This window comes from Eumetopias jubatus, unplaced genomic scaffold (assembly GCF_037043125.1).
Source record: "Eumetopias jubatus isolate StellerSeaLion01/CBP00866 unplaced genomic scaffold, mEumJub1_p1.0 scaffold_84, whole genome shotgun sequence".
In the NCBI taxonomy this organism is placed as follows: domain Eukaryota; kingdom Metazoa; phylum Chordata; class Mammalia; order Carnivora; family Otariidae; genus Eumetopias; species Eumetopias jubatus.
Window position 1 is genome coordinate 8599 of NW_028274890.1, and position 16325 is coordinate 24923.

The 16325-nt window shown below is 42.8% G+C and overlaps 1 long non-coding RNA gene across 2 annotated transcripts; it reads left to right on the forward strand.

Moving 5' to 3' along the window:
- Nucleotides 1-775: 775 nt before the first annotated feature.
- Nucleotides 776-15428, forward strand: LOC148161723 (uncharacterized). 2 transcript variants are annotated; one of them, XR_015767388.1, is made up of 3 exons: nt 776-1148; nt 7309-7482; nt 14515-15428. It is a non-coding gene; the product is annotated as an uncharacterized LOC148161723 (long non-coding RNA). The 2 variants fall into 2 exon arrangements; XR_015767387.1 differs by lacking the exon at nt 14515-15428 and adding an exon at nt 13000-13073.
- Nucleotides 15429-16325: the final 897 nt, after the last annotated feature.

Here is a 16325-nt window from a genome sequence, read left to right on the forward strand (position 1 = left end):
TCTGTCGTATTGCGTCTGGCTTATTTCACTGAGCGAAGTGTTTTCAAGCTTCGTGCCATAGCACACGTCACATTGCCTACTTCTTTTAAACCGGGTGATGTCACGTGGTATGGATAGACCACCTTTGGTCTTGGACATTTCAGTTATTTTTCTTTTTTATAGTAAGAATTTCCTATGTTAATTTTCTAAAACTAGGAATTAAATGAACGTAGGCGAGGTGCTTAAATTCATGCCTGACAGTTTCAGCAAACACTGGCCGCCGGCTTCTCCTGTCCTTCCTCCTCCTCTCAACGCTGAATTTCTACCTGGGCAGCAGGGAAGGGAGGCCACGCTGGCTTGCACCCACGTTCACTGTCCTTCCTTCAGCCTCGCCCTCTGCTTTCCCTCCCCCAGGGGGTAGCTGTCCCTTGCTCTGTAGCTGGGAGGGGTCACCTGAGGATCCAGATGGTCTTCAGTAGCTTTCAGTCAGTTCCTACTCTTTCCTCCCTCCCCACCCGCTTCAGAGGTCCCCCTGACGCCAGGCCCGCCCCTCCAGGGTCCCAGGGTTCTCCTGCTTCCTCGCGGCTGTGCTGAGACTCCTGTTTTTCTTGGATCTGCTTATTTACCATCCATCTGTCTGCTTTCTAGCTTTCTACATTTTGTTATCATCTCTTGTTTTCTGTTCTGTAGGTTTCAGCTTTAAGAAAAAGCAGTGTTTTTGGTATTGAAGGCAGTCGTGTATTTAATCTTCCATTTTTATGGGAAACACTTTCTAATCCTTTCTACATGTGTGTCTGTCTGTCTGTGTTTTCTCTTTCAGAAGACAGCTGTTCTGGGCGTCCTAATCTGCAGAGCGGTGTAGACCTCTCGTCGCTCTCCTTATAGGAGTTGACAGTTGTAGTTATCTCGAAGCAGGCTGCCTTCTGTGTCCCAGCTCCAGTTCCAGAATTCTCACGGATAGCTGTGGCTGAGCTTGGGTGACTGGCAGTCCTTCCTGAGCCGTGCGCTGCCCCACCTACCTTCCCTACCTTCCCGTCCACAGTGGTCATTCCACACGCACCCTGCCCCTCTACCTGGATGCAGCCCCTGCAGCCTGAGCTCAGTCGGCACCTTCCAAGGGCTAGGGGACTGTCTCGCCAGTAGCCATTGCTGTCATTTAAGATTTCCTGGTGAGTGAGTCTGAGCTTGTGAGTTACAAGCTGTGTCCGTTACTGACTGCCGTGTCTTCAGTGTGGGCGCGCATGTAGTGGTGCTCAGCAGGTGACTGAGGGTATGTACCCAGCACAGCCAAACGGCTTGCAGAGCGTTTTCTCACCTTCCTGTAAGGATTTTGAGAGGTGATTTTTCTTGGGGTCCTCAGCCTAACGTACTCTTTGTACTCCAGTATTTTCAGAGGTCTCGTGGTTTTTATTTTTTATATGACATTATATTGGGAGGAGGAGAAGTGTTTGTGTGGTTAGTGTTTGCTAAAGATCTGCCCACCGTCTCCTCAGGCTTATTCTCTGCTTTACGGTCTCAGGGCAGGTGGTGCCTGTGTTTGTCGTGTGCTGTGTGTCGGGTCCCCTCGATGCCTAATCGGCACTGCACTGAAGCACCAGAGTGCCCGGGGGAGCCTCAGCACAGGCCGTCGGCACACTTACATCCTCCACGAGGAGAACACCTCTGTCTTCACCTCACCACCCTCTCTTATCCGAGGGCCGTTTCACATGAGGGAGGAAAGATGAGAGCGAGGTCACGGGAAGCAGGATTGTCAAATTGACTCAGAATACAAAGAAAAAAATCGTCATTAATTGCTATTCAGTTGTATTAGTGTCCTATTGCTGTTGTAAAATTATCATAAATGTAGTGGCTTAAAACAAATGTATTATTTTCCAGTTCTGAAGGTCAGAACCGTATGGACTCACAGGGCTACAGTCAGGGTGTCAATATGCAGCATCTCCTCCTGTAGGTCCTTGCAGAGAGTCCGGTTCCATGTGGTTGTAGGTTAAAGTCCTGTTTTCTTGCGCCCAAATTACTCTAATACAATACATTTAAGAGATACTACCAATCAGTGTGGAAGAGATGGACTCTTGCATAAATAACATCGCCATTTCTGTCGTTGTATACTATATATATCCCTGCAAAACTTCGTATTTGGTAGAAATGCTCGCTGGAAGTAACAGGGTTTATGGGCAAAAGTAAGTTAGGGCAGACCACTGGGGACCACATCACTAACAAAAACCGTCCTAGTCCTGGTGACATTTGCTGAAGGGGCACATTGAGTTCCTGGCCAGTGAAGATTTACCTGTGAGGAGGCTGGTGCCACGGGAGAGGGTCCTAGTTCCTGGGGTGCCCCCAGTGCACACGCCCCAAATACACCCAGCTCCACTGAACAGCATGGGGAGCAGCCTTAGCCACAGTTTGTGAGTAGTAGTGCAGGACCCCGTGTGCTAGCAAACGTGAATCGGTGCCGGTGATGACAAGATGCCATTTTCCTCCCTTTATTTAAGCGAAGGGTACATGTATTTAGCTCTCATCTGATGAGGGTGAGGTAAAATTGCTTTTGGCATTATTCATAGCACTTAGTGGTGGGAGTTTAAATTTGCAGTTGGCAATAATATTTCAAGTGTTTTAGAGCTTATGACTTTGTACAAACTATTGCAGTTCTGGGATTCTTTGAAAGAATTCATGTAAAAATATGGAGAAAGTTCTGTGTACAGATATTTGCACGGAAACGTTATTTAGTGGGAATTTATAAGTGTTTTCTCTGTCCAACAGTGGGGGATACCTCAGTAACCTTTAACTCAGTAATCCACTTGCTGGCTTATTTTTTTAGTTACCACATGTTAAAAAGATGGTAAAAGGAGCTTAGGTAGCAGGTCAGCATTGGCCTTATTGTCCAAGGACATCTTTATAGTCATTGAATTCCACTTGTGTTTGGATTCTTTTTTTTCTTTTTTAAAGATTGTATTTATTTACTTGAGAGAGAATGAGAGATGGAGAGGACGAGACGGAAGAGGGTCAGAGGGAGAAGCAGACTCCCTGCTGAGCAGGGAGCCCGATGCGGGACTCGATCCCGGGACTCCAGGACCATGACCCGAGCCGAAGGCAGTCGCTTAACCAGCTGAGCCACCCAGGCGCCCCACTTGTGTTTGGATTCTTGACAGCTAGGCACCTGTTTCAAAAAAATAAAGTTTCAAGAAGGTGGAGTCTTCTGGAATCTTGCCTTCTGACCTTTTCACAGAATCCTAGTAAGCAAAGGACTGCCTGGCACCGTCACTGCATATACCCACACATGCACACGCCCCCACACACATGCAGGTGTGTGAACACCCACATCCACAGATTCCCTGAGGGACTGCTAAGTTGGCACATATAAAGCTCGTTTATGTACTCTGCACTGTGTGTATACTTCATATACATTTAAAGCTTGTTATGTACTGTAGAAGATGTATTTCAATAACGTCTTAGAGCAGAATGGAAATAATTCTGTTCTTGGATATTCCTGACCATCTGGAGTAGCACTCACCATTGTCATTCTTTTTTTAAAGATTTTATTTATTTGATAGGGAGAGACACCGTGAGAGAGGGAACACAAACAGGGGGAGTGGGTGAGGGAGAAGCAGGCTTCCCACAGAGCAGGGAGTCCCCCGATCCCAGAATCCCGGGGTCATGACCTGAGCCCAAGGCAGACGCGTAACAACTGAGCCACCCAGGCGCCCCTCATTTGGTTATATCTTTTTAATTTCTTTTAATTTGGAGAAATCTTTGTGGTGGTTTTCTTTCTTCTCATGTGGCATTTTTGAAGAGTCCAGGCTGGTGGTTTGTAGTGTCTGGATTAGTACCTCCTGGAGTTGGGTGTAGTGCTCTTATTTTGTGCACTTCCCGTCACGTGAAAATTAGCCCCAGAGCAGTGCTTCTCAAGCAGCAGAGTGCGAGGGCTCTTGATACCAACTGTAGGCTACTTCCAGAAGTTTCTTGTTTCTGGGGGTGGCTCCAAGAATTTCTGGGGACTGCACTTTGAGAACCACTGCTCTGGGATTGAGTAAATACGGTAAATGTGTACATGTGTTGGCAGGAATGCTGGATCTGCTGCTTCTTGTATCACACCAGCAGGCAGACATCAGGTTGTCCTGTGGTGACTGGTTCTGAGTGTGAGTTCTAGCTTAAGGTGCTGATCTCTGTAGAATTTCTGCTGTTCGTAAGTTTCCATTTGCAGTTGTGAAGAATTGGATGATTCTCCAGCATCGTGACAGTTTTGTTCCCAAATGCTGCTTCCCAAATTTGTTCCCAAATCCCCCCCCCCAGGTATTAGTGGATTTTCCAAATATCTTTCTGTTACTGATTTATTTCTAAAGTTATTTTTAAAGATTTTATTTGAGAGAGAGTGAGAGAAAGAGAGCATGAGCAGGGAGAGAGTGGCAGAGGGAGAAGCAGACTCCCCGCTGAGCAGAGAGCTTGATCCCAGGACCCTGGGATCACGACCTGAGCTGTAGGCAGACGCTTAACTGGCTGAGTCACCTAGGTGCCCCTGATTTTTTTTTTTTTTTTAAGATTTATTTATTTGTTTCAGAGAGAGAGTGCAAGCATGAGTGGGGGGAAGGGAAGAGGGAGAAGCAGACTCCCCACTGAGCATGGAGCCAGAAGCAGGACTCGATCCCAGGACCCTAAGATCATGACCTGAGCTGAGGCAGACCCTTAAGCACCTGAGCCATCCAAGCGTCCCTTTCTGTTACTGATTTTTAAAAGAAATTCCTTTATGGGGCGCCTGGGTGGCTCAGTCGTTAAGCATCTGCCTTCAGCTCAGGTCATGATCTCAGGGTCCTGGCATCGAGCCCCACATCGGGCTCCCTGCTCAGCGGGGAGTCTGCTCCTCCCTCTCCCACTTCCCCTGCTTGTGTTCCCTCTCTCGCTGTGTCTCTCTCTGTGAAATAAATAAATAAAATCTTTATAAAAAAAAGAAATTCCTTTATGGTAAGAGAACATACTTTGTCTAATTTCAGTTCTTTTGAATTTGTTAGTTTGTGTTATGGCCCAGGTTGTGGTCCGTGGGGATGAGTGTTCATGGTGCACTTGATGAGAACATTCTGCCGTACAGGGTAGAGTGCCAGGGTAGGTTGGCTGACAGTGCTGACCATGTCTTTCTGTCCTTTCTGATACTGTTTCTTCCATTAATTACTGAGAGAGGAGTTACGAAGTCTTCCGGCAGTATTATGGATTTGTTTCTTTCTCCTTTTACTTACATATTTCATACTTTGTGTACTTTGAAACTGGTGGTAGGTGCATGCACATTTATGATTGTTAGAGCTTATGGGTGATTTGATCTTTTATCATTATGTAATGTTCTTCTTTATCCTGGGCGGTTCTTTCATTTTATTTTTTTGATGTCTTCTTTGTCTTATAGTAGCTACTTTTTTTCCTTTGAACGAGTGTTTGTATCATATCTTCTTCCATCTTTTTACTTTTAATCTTTTAACATTATATGCCATTATATTTCAAGTATTTTTATTTTTTTGTAGGTAGTGATTTTTGTCCTCCAGGTGACATTTGGTGACATCTGGACACATTTTTATTGTCCCGACTGGGGGAATGCTGCTCCTGGCATCAAATGGGTAGTGGCCTGGTTTGCTGGTGAACGCTCCACAGTGCCCAGGACAGCTCCATCAACAGAATTCTGAGACCCAAAATGTTAATGGTACCGCTGTTGAGAAGCTCCACGCTAAGGATGGCAATATACATAGCTAACTTTTCACTGTTCGTATTTTACACTTAATGTAAGCTATGGAATCGCCTGCTTCTTACAGGATGGCCGCCATAGCCGTTCACATCTTTCTACACTGAAAACTTCACCAGATGATGTGACAGCTTTTGCTTTCAATAGTCATACGCGTTTTAAAGAATTTTGTGTTCTTTCTTTCCAGAAATCCAAGTTTCCTGATGGTATCATTTTTCTTCGTCTTGAAACTTTCTTTAGCTTTCTTTTGTATGAGGTCAGATGGTAACATACCCTCCAAGTTTTATCTTTCATCTGAGAATGTTTTTGTTCTGCCTTCATTCCTGGAGGATCTTTTTGCTGGATATAGAATTCTGGGTTGAGCCTTTTTCCCTTTCAGCACTTAGACATGGAGTTTCTGTCCTCTGGCCTCATCTCTCTCCACGAGAAGTCCATGGGCATTTGAATTGATGGGCTTCTCCATGTAATGAGTTGTTTTCTTCTGGCTCCTTCCAAGAATTTTTCCTTCATCTTTGCTTCGAGTAGTTTGATGAGTGTGCTTTTTGTGATTTCCTTTGACTTTATCCTGTTTCAGCTTGCTGTTGTCTTTAAGTAGATTGTAGTATTGTCTGGCCCTCATTTATGCTGTCGTTGTGGGCTTGGTTGGTTTTATTTGTCTTGTATAAAGTCTGTGGACTTCAGAGGGTGCGAGGGAAAATTTCAGTTTCAGTGACTACTATCATGTCCCGGGGACACACAGGCCTGTGCTCTGATTTTTACAATTGAGGTGAATACCTACCACAGAGGTTTGATGTAAAATCAAATAAGATAGCATTCGTGGGCTCTGCATTCTACTTTCTGATGAATTCTTGGTTCTCAAAGTAAGCTTTTAGTTTTAAAATGTACATATGTCTGTGATTGAGGAGAGATAAAATGGGAACTTGATACAGTAGGCTGCCTGTTTTTGGAATCAGAAGAGGATTATTGAACTCTGAAAGGGATGCTGGTCGTGGAGGAAATTACTTCCTTGAATAGAAAATTCAGAAAAGGGAATAACAGAGACAGAGAGTAAGTGTAAGTGGGACATAGCATCCTTGCTGCGTATATCAAATCTGACAACAAACCAAGGGACCGTGTTCCCACCTTTCAAAAGAAGATACTTCCATAGTTCAAAAGTCACTTCCACGACTTTGATTGGTGAATGTAAAGTTGGGCACATTTTACATCCAATCGATCTGTAGCAGAGTATTTAGATATGACCTGGAAGTATACATTTTTTGCTAATATTTCGGGTGATTGTTTTTATATTCCTGAATTGAACACCACGAGTGGGTGGTACTGTTGAGCCGACTGTTCACACCAGTGGCTTTGTGGAGGGCTCCCCTTCTAGCGTGGTCATGTTCGCTTCCTTGGGCAGCCTGTTCCTTTCCTTCTGACCCTGGCTAAATACATTTTTTGTAAAGGAAAGTAGCATCCCTTATTTATAATGGTTTGCCTCCGCTGTAGACAGCTTAGTTTGAAGAAAAAAGAAAAATGTGGTTAGTGGAATGGGACCAGCTCTTGTCTTAAATAATACCCTTACTGGTGACAGAAGGCTGCTTGGCCTGCCTCAGCATTCTCTTCTTACCTCTGACCAGGTACCAGCTGGAAGATGAGTCTGCCCATTTGGATGAAATGCCATTAATGATGTCTGAAGAAGGCTTCGAGAATGATGAAAGTGATTACCACACGTTACCACGAGCTAGGATCACACAGAGAAGAAGAGGACTAGAGTGGTTTGTCTGTGGAGGATGGAAGTTCCTCTGCACCAGGTTTGTGATCTCTTGCTGCCTAATTTCCTATGCTCTCAGGTATACAGTTAAGGTATTTAGAAGCTCGGCTCCTAACATACTTATTTTTATATCAAATAAAGAAGACACTCTCAATGAAATGACATAACGGAAAGTGTTAAACATTAGTCAAAACCAAACATTGCTAATCAGAAAAGGACAGAATGCCAAGTTCACTTTCTTTTTTTAAAGATTGTATTTATTTATTGGTCAGAGGGATACAGAGAGCACAAGCAGGGGGAGCGGCAGAGGGACAAGCAGACTCCCCGCTGAGCAAGGAGCCTGATGTGGGGCTCGATCCCAGGACCCTGGGATCATGACCTTGAGCTGAAGGCAGACGCTTAATTGACGGAACCACCCAGGCGTCCTCATGTTCACTTTTTTTATGCGACGTTTAAATGTTTAGGAAATGGAGAAAGACTAGTGGTTTTGTATTGATTGCATGGTAGAGTCAATTCTGGTCACTGTGTCAGCATTTGTAAACCGTGCTCTCTTCCATCTTCGGTCCTGCTCTCATCCAGGAAGGCAGGTAGGGGCCTGGAAAATGCAGTTTAATAATACTGTAACTCTGCGTATTATGGGCCTGTAAAATGCAGTTTAATAATACTGGAACTCTGTGTATTATTTGACTCAAATGCTTTGACTTGGAAGAAGATTCTTCAGTAAATTTAACCAGAAAGAAACAAAGTTAAGACCTGCTCATATTTAAACAAGTTCACTAGTGGTTAAGATAAACTTCATCAGCTGTGCTCACCCTTGACTTTAGAGTTTGGTCTGTGAAACTACACTCTGTGTCTAGGACACTTGGCCATTGACTGTCCTCCAGCCCTAGGGACAGGTAGAGCAAGATTTCAGCTGACTGATGCCAACATAACTTGAGTGGGGTATGTCGAATAAATTACTGCTTTGATAGTCTTTCTGCTCTTTAAAGTTTGTGGTCAGTGCCTTTCTTTTTTTTTTTTTTATTTTTTATTTTTATTTATTTATTTGAGAGAGAGAATGAGATAGAGAGCATGAGAGGGGGTAGGGTCCGAGGGAGAAGCAGACTCACCGCTGAGCAGGGAGCCCGATGCGGGACTCGATCCCGGGACTCCAGGATCATGACCTGAGCCGAAGGCAGTTGCTTAACCAACTGAGCCACCCAGGCGCCCCGGTCAGTGCCTTTCTTAACCATCATGAACTTAGATCCCTTTGACCATAAAAGAGATACAAGTCATTGTAGAAAGATATCTTATTTATCATCCTCATTATCTCTTTAGAAGTTTGTAAAAAGATGTTTTTACAACCAGTTTGATTTTGGGGTCGGCTCACATAGTGGTATTCAAACAGTGGTGTGTGGACTCCCAAGGACTCTGAGGAATCCCTCAAAGAGATCGACCATGCAGAATCGGGAAGTGAGCCTGAGCAGGATTTAGGCTTATCACCCCCTCTCAGCTTCCAATTAGTGTCTGTCTTTATCTTTCCTGTATATTGTAAGCTTTTCATATGAAGAAGGAATTTCATGGCTAAACAAGGTTTCAGAAATCACTGACTTGTGTTACTAATTTTTAATGAGTGAGACAGTTTTTTCACAAAACATTTTCTAGGTTAAATAGCCAATATTCCTGGAGTATTCTTTGGGGGTACTTAACCTTGTCTAGACTTAATTCCTTTTAACAGTTGCAGGGCTATGCAGAATTGTTTTTTCTTGTGTCCCTTGTGATGCTTTGTGCTTTTCAAGGGGTTTATCTACTTTCAAATACATAAATTCCTGTAATAGAAAATGTACGAGGTTCTGGAGGGATGTCACATTTTATTATTCCTGATATTGTTCATTTATCTCTCCCTTTTCCCTGTTAATCTTGATAGGAGGTTATCAGTTCTTTTCAAAGAGCCAAACTTCTGGTGTTGTCTTTGCTTTTGAAATTTTAAGCTTTTATCATGAAATAAATCCAGACTTGAAATAAATTCACTTTTATCTTGAAATAAATCCAAACTTATAGAAAAGTTGCAAGAATTCCTCCTATGCCCTTTGCCTAAGATCACTAATGTTTAATCTTTTGCCACATTTATTGACCATTCTCTTTATATCTCACTGTTATTTTCAGAGTGATTTCAGACGAGGTTGCTTGTTACTTCACTCCTCTTTGATCTTAGTGTTCAGTGCATGTTTCTTAGGAAGAGGCTATTTTCGTACATGGCCAGCAGGCCGTTGCCACGTTCAGGAGATTTTGCTCTGACACAGCTCTGTCTCCTGCCCACAGAGCACCCTTCCTCTCTAGGCTGGCCTGGCATTTAGGTGGCCATCTCCATGAGCCATCTCCATGAATCTGGAGCCACTCTTGCCCTAACTTTGTCTTGCATTCCATTGATGTTTATGGGAACTACACAACAGGTATTTTATAGAACATTTCAGATTTTGGTCTGTCTGAGGTCTCCTCGCCATTAGATTCAGGTTAAACATTCTCTGGGACACTGTATGAGTGACACTGTGTCCCTCTTAGGATGTCTGCTTCCTGTGTCATTGAAGTCTGGTCTGCCCTTAATTTTTTTCATACTGAGTTTAACTTGCCTTTCTTTTTCTGGCTTCGTTAGATGGATTCTCAGGTCACCAGCATTGTACTTTTTTCTTTTTTAAAAATAGATGCATTTCAGTTTTGACACATGGTATTATTACTACTATTTAGTTCAAAATATTTTGATTTACATTGCCATTTCTGCTTTAGTTGATGTTCAATTTAGAACCATGCTGATTAATTTCCAGTCAGGAATTTTCCTGATTATCTTTTTGTAATTGACTGTTATCTTTTTTTTTTTTTAAAGATTTTATTTTTTATTTGAGAGAGAGAAAGTGAGAGCAAGAGAGAGAGAGCACAAGCAGTGGGAGAGGGGCAGAGGGAGAGGGAGAAGCAGACTCCCTGCTGAGCTGGGAGACTGGAGACACTGGGGCTGGATCCCAGGGTCCTGAGATCATGATCTGAGTTGAAGTCAGACGGTTCATGGACTGAGCCACCCGGGTGCCATGTGATCGACTTTATCTTAATTCCACTGTGGCCCGAGAACATACTTGGGATTTTTTTCTTTCAGTCTCTGTAATGTGTTGAGACTTACTTTATGATTCATCGTATATGGGCAGTGTTAGTGAATTTTCTGTGTGTATTTGAAAAGAATTTGTACTTTTTTGTTGACTGTGTTGCTCTGTGTTGCTTTTTTTTCTTAGAAAGATTTTATCCATTTATTTGATTAATTTGTTAATAGTCTTGTTTGAATCTTCTGTATTCATATTCGAAGTTTACTTATCAGTTACTGAGAAAGTTGTGTGAGTCTCAACATCTTTGAGGATGTGTCTACTGCTTTAAATTATGTCAGTTTTGCTTTATATATTTTAGAGTATGTTATTAGATGATGCGAGTGTAGGGTTACTAACTTACTGTTGGATTGATCTTTATCTGATAATATTTCTTCTATGTGGGCTCATAATGTCTATCTTCAATAAAATGATACCAGCTTTCTTTATTTTTATTTCGTTAATTCCAGTTAGTTGACATACGGCGTTATGTTAGCTTCAGGTTTCCATACGTCACCCTGTGCTTAACACAAGTGCCCTCCTTCATCCCCTTCACCTGTGTCCCTCCCCCACCCACCTCCCTCTGGTGAGCGTCAGTCTGTTCTCTGTTATTAAGACTTGTTTCTGGGTTTGTCTCTCTCTTTTGCTCTCTCTCTCTCTCCCAGCTGTCTTTGATTAGTATTTGCATGGTATATAATTTTCATCCTTTTACTTTGTTTTATTTAAAAAAAAAAAACTTTTCTGGGGGCGCCTGGGTGGCTCGGTTGGTTAAGCATCTGCTTTCAGCTCATGTCATGATCCCAGGGTTCTGGGATCCAGTCCCACATCAGGAGCCTGCTTCTCCCTTCCCCGTGCCCCTCTCCCCTGCTCATGCTCTCTCACTCCCCCCTCTCTCTCAATAAATAAAATCTTAAAAAAAAAAAACCTTTTCTTTTGAAATAATTATAGCTTTACAGGAAATTGCAAACTTAGTATAGAGGGGTCCTGCTTATCCTTCACCCAGTTCCCGCCAGTGGTTGCATCTTTCTTTTTTTTTTTTTTTTTTTAAAGATTTTATCCATTTGAGAGCGAAAGAGTGAGCCTGAGGTGGGGAGGGGCCGAGGGAGAGGGAGAAGCAGGCTCCCTGCTGAGCAGGGAGCCCCAGGTGCGACTGGATCACAGGACCCTGAGCCAAAGGCAGCTGCTTAACTGACTGAGCCACCCAGGCGCCCCCCAATGGTTGCATCGAACCAGAAAGTTGATGCTGGTATAAACTGTGTATAGTTCACTACGTTTTACTACATGTGTAGGTCTGTGTAACCACCACTGCAGTAAAGATACAGAACTGTCCCATTACCGCAGGTGTCTCCTATCTGCTGCCTTCTATAGTCATGTTCTCTCTCCTACCCCAGGCTCTAGCCTCTGGCAACCACTAATCCGTCTCTATTTCTATAATATTAATTTTCAGAATGTCAAATAAGTGAAACCATTCAATTTGTGATTTTTGGAGATTGGCCTACTCCAGTCAACACAGGGCCCTTGATAACCACTCACGTAGTTGTATCGATAGTTTTTCCTTTTAATTGCTGACTGGCATTCCAGGGGATGGATGAATGTTTGTTTAAGCATTCACCTACGATAGGACATTTAGATTGTTTCAAGTTTTTGGATGTTCCAAATAAAGCTGCTATGAATCATCATGTACAGGTTTTTTTTTTTTTGTATGGACATAAGTTTTCCTTTCTCTGGGCTAAATGCTCAGGAGTGCGGTTGCTGGGTTGCATAGTAAGGATATATTTAGTTTTTTATGAAAGTGCTGAACTGTTTCCCGGAGTGGTTGTACCATTTCACATTCCCACCAGCAGTGAAGGAGAGATTCAGTATCTCCTTGTCAACCTTGTTGTCACTGTTTTTTATTTTAGCTGTTAGAATGTGTGTTTACTGATAGCTCATTGTGGCCTCAGGTTGTTTCCATTTTCTAAAGGCCTAGTGAGGTTGACTGTCTTATTTGCCATAGGCATGTCCTCTTCAGTAAATGTGTCTGTAGGTCCATTCTATTTTCTTCTTGGTTTGGTTTTTTTTCTGGTGAAGTTTTAAGAGTTCTTTATATATTTCACTTCTGAGTCTGCGGTTATGTGGGTAGTTTGCAAATATTTTCTTCCATTCTGGAGCTTGTCTTTTCATCCTCTGAGTTTTTCCACAGATCCAAAGTCTTTCATTTTGATGAAGTCCAACTGTTTGTTTTTTTTCTTTTGAGCACTGCACTTTGATTGTCACGTCTAAGAACTCTTCACCTAGCCCTGTGTCTCAAAGATTTTCTTCTGTAAGTTTTATAGTTTAACATTATTTAGATCCTTTTTGAGTTATTTTTGTGCAAGGTGGGATGTTTTGGTTGAGATTTATTTTTTGCCTATGTATATCCAAATGCTCCAGCACCATTGTTGAATTGCTTTTATGCCTGTGTCTCTGGTCAGTTGGCTGCACACGAGTGGGGCTTGTTGCCTGTATTGTCCCTTCGTCTGCCCTGCTAGTGCTACCCAGTCTGGAGAACTGTCTCTTTATCTAAGTCTTCAAATGGGGTAGGTTGATTCCTTGTGTTTTATTCTTTTTCAAGATTTTCTTAACCATCTAGCTATTAGGCCTTTCCATAGACATTTCAGAATAATCTAGCCCAGTCTGTAAAATCTTTTCAGGGATTTTGATAGGAATTATCTTTTACCTGTATATTAACTTGGGGGAAATGACATGTTTACTGTGTTGAATCGTCTAGATCACCGTTTACCTGTCTCCATTTATTGAGAACTCTGACCTTTTTATCAGCATTTTGTAGTTTTCAGTACACCGGTCTTATATATGTTAGATTTATTCCTAAGTATTTCGTTTTTTTTTTTATTTTCTTTTTCCTTCTTCATGTTTGTAACTGGTATTTTAAATTTTGGTTTCCACATGTTCATTGCTGGTGTATAGAACTAGAGTTGGATTTTGTGTTTGTCTTGTATCCTATAGCCTTGCTAAACTTACTGTTAGTGCCAAGAGTGTTTGTGTAGATTCCGTGTAATTTTCTACTTGGACAATCCTGTCATCTGCTAACAGTTTTATGTCTTTGTTTTATAGCCTGTATGCCTTTTCTTTTCTTTTTTTGCCTTATGGGTCTGTCTGGAACATACAGTATTATATGGAATAGCAGTGGTGAGTGTACCTTCTTGCTCCTTGTTCATAGTCCTAGAAAGCTTTCAGTATTTCACCATTCAGTATGATGTGAGCGATGGATTTTGTTTTTGTTTTTTTATCCTAGATTGCTCATCTAAAACTATTGACAGTTTTCTTAATTAAAATCTATCTTGTATTGGGTTAGTGTTCATACAGACAATCCTGTCAGATTCAGAGGCAGGATCTGGAGATGTAGGTTTCAGTGTCCTGTCATCATTGGGATTAAGGGAAGCCACACAGAAGGATGACGTTTCTGAAAACGTCAGGGGACATGTGGTGTAGGTCTTTGAAAAATAAAGGAAAGGGACACCTTGGGGGAGAAAGACAGTTTTGGGAAGGAAGACTACTGTCCATCCTTTTAGGCAGGGGGAGGGGTAGGAGTGGAAGAGTGAAGTGGTGGTGGAGAGGATGACTTTTACCCGTAGTTGGGAACGTGGGGTCATTTGAGTGGGGAGGCGACCGGGATTCAGATGAGGACTGAGAACGTGGGAGAATCGGTCGTGCTTTGGTGGAGAGATCAGTCACCAACAACGGAAGGTCAGTAGCGCATTTGTACGGAATCCAGTGTCATGTTAGGACTGTCTGTCCGTGAGAGAGCCTGACCTGTCGCAGACTTGGCAGTGGAAGTGTGGCTGTGGGAGCTGGGAGTGGGGGGTGCCCAGGGCTGTGAACCGAGGAAAGAGCTTGCAGCAGAGGAATCTGGGTGGAGCCGCCATTAGAAGTCATCTTTTCATGGCTGTGGTGTGCAGCTCACAGCTGTGTGTCCTCCACGCGCGCAGGGCGCAGGGACGAGTGGGAGCCGTCCTGCTGGTGCTCTTCTCCGTGGTACGCACCTTCTTCGGGAGCTGGGCGTCCATGCTCAGCACTGTCTACAGCCAAGAACTGGAAAAGTCCCTCTTGTGATGGTCTGGGGCCAAGCCAGAAACTGAACCAAGGTCTCCTTTGACAAACCAAAGCCCTTGCTCTTTGCTCTGTGGCCTGGGAAGAGTGCTAGGGTGAGGAGTTGTGCTCCCAAGAAGACTAATCCTGACTGGTGTCTGTAAGTGGATGAAGGCCGGTCTCGCCATCCTAAGGGGAACCCGGCATGAGGATCGCTGGAGCCGAGGAGGCTGAGAACCTGTATCTGTGTGCGTGGAGAATCACTGAATGAATGCTACAGGAGCCGTCAGAGATGGCTGAAAACACAGAGGAAGTGGGCGTGGGTACTGACAGGCACAAACTCTGAGGACACGGACCGTTTAATGTTAATGGTGTGGACTCTAAAATTAGGGGGCTTGTGTGCTATGGAAGTGGTACTTAATCCGTGCTCCCAAAGAGTTGCCAACAATTACGGACTTTTAATGTAAGGAGTCTTTTCATAGTGTTGAAAACATTGTTGAATTTATTTTTTGAAGGTTTTATTTATTTAAGTAATCCCCACACTCAACATGGATCTTGAACTCACGATCCCGAGATCAAGAATCACACGCTTTTCTGACTGAGCCAGCCAGATGCCCCCATTGTGGAATTAATTATGTTTGGTCTTTTATAGCACTTTGTTTTTACCAAATGGAACATAGACAAATTTTGGATTTTATTTGTAATATGTTACCTTTTTTAAAGGAAAATGTTAATATTCCAGATGTACATGTTAGCAAAACACCCATGTTTGGGGGACATTAAAACAATAAAACATAATAGATGTGTATATAAACTCTTTATCTCTGTAAGTGGTGATCGTGTAGAAAACACTAACTGAACCGTGTTGGTGGGTTCTAATCAGTCTGTATGGCACTGACGTGTGTCTTTTTTGCTGTACGGAATAAGCAGTGATCCGGGATATTGTCAGCGCGCTTCTTGTTCAGTGCTATCTGCCATACTGAGAAATTACTGTTTAAATTAAAAACTGCACCTTGGGTGCCTGGGTGGCTCAGTCGGTTAAGCGTCTGCCTTCGGCTCAGGTCATGGTCCCAGGGTCCTGGGATCGAGTCCTGCATCGGGCTCCCTGCTCGGCGGGGAGTCTGCTTCTCCCTCTGACCCTCCCCCCTCCCATGCTCTCTCTCAATCTTTCTCTCTCAAATAAATAAATAAAATCTTTAAAAATAAATAAATAAAAACTGCACCTTACACAACAAAATTGTACATCTAACAACTTAGATTAGTTTTATTTTCTTAATTTCTTACAGATTTTTATTTTTGAGTATTCCTTTTTTCCCCCTAAATGTTAGGCATTATAAAATACGATGTTTATTAACATTATTAGGTGTTGGATCAATGAGTAGGAGATACATAAAATTACTTAGTTTAATTGCAGGAGGAAATGTTGGTGAATATTGCAATAAAGGTAGGTAGCAAATAACAATAATGAGTTGTAAGTATTTCAGTGTATTTCTGTTTGTAGACTCCGACTAGTGAGGCTTATTTTAAAATTATTCTTCCTAGTTTTAGCAACTGAGTGGGCTTTAATTTCTTCATGGCTTAAAAACTGCTTTCTCATTTTTATTATTTGGTAAAACTTCCAGCTCTGACACATTGAAATTTTACTGTAATCTGCCCTCTAAAACTTGGACTGTCCTTCCTGTGAGTTCCTGTGATGCACGTCGATACGCTA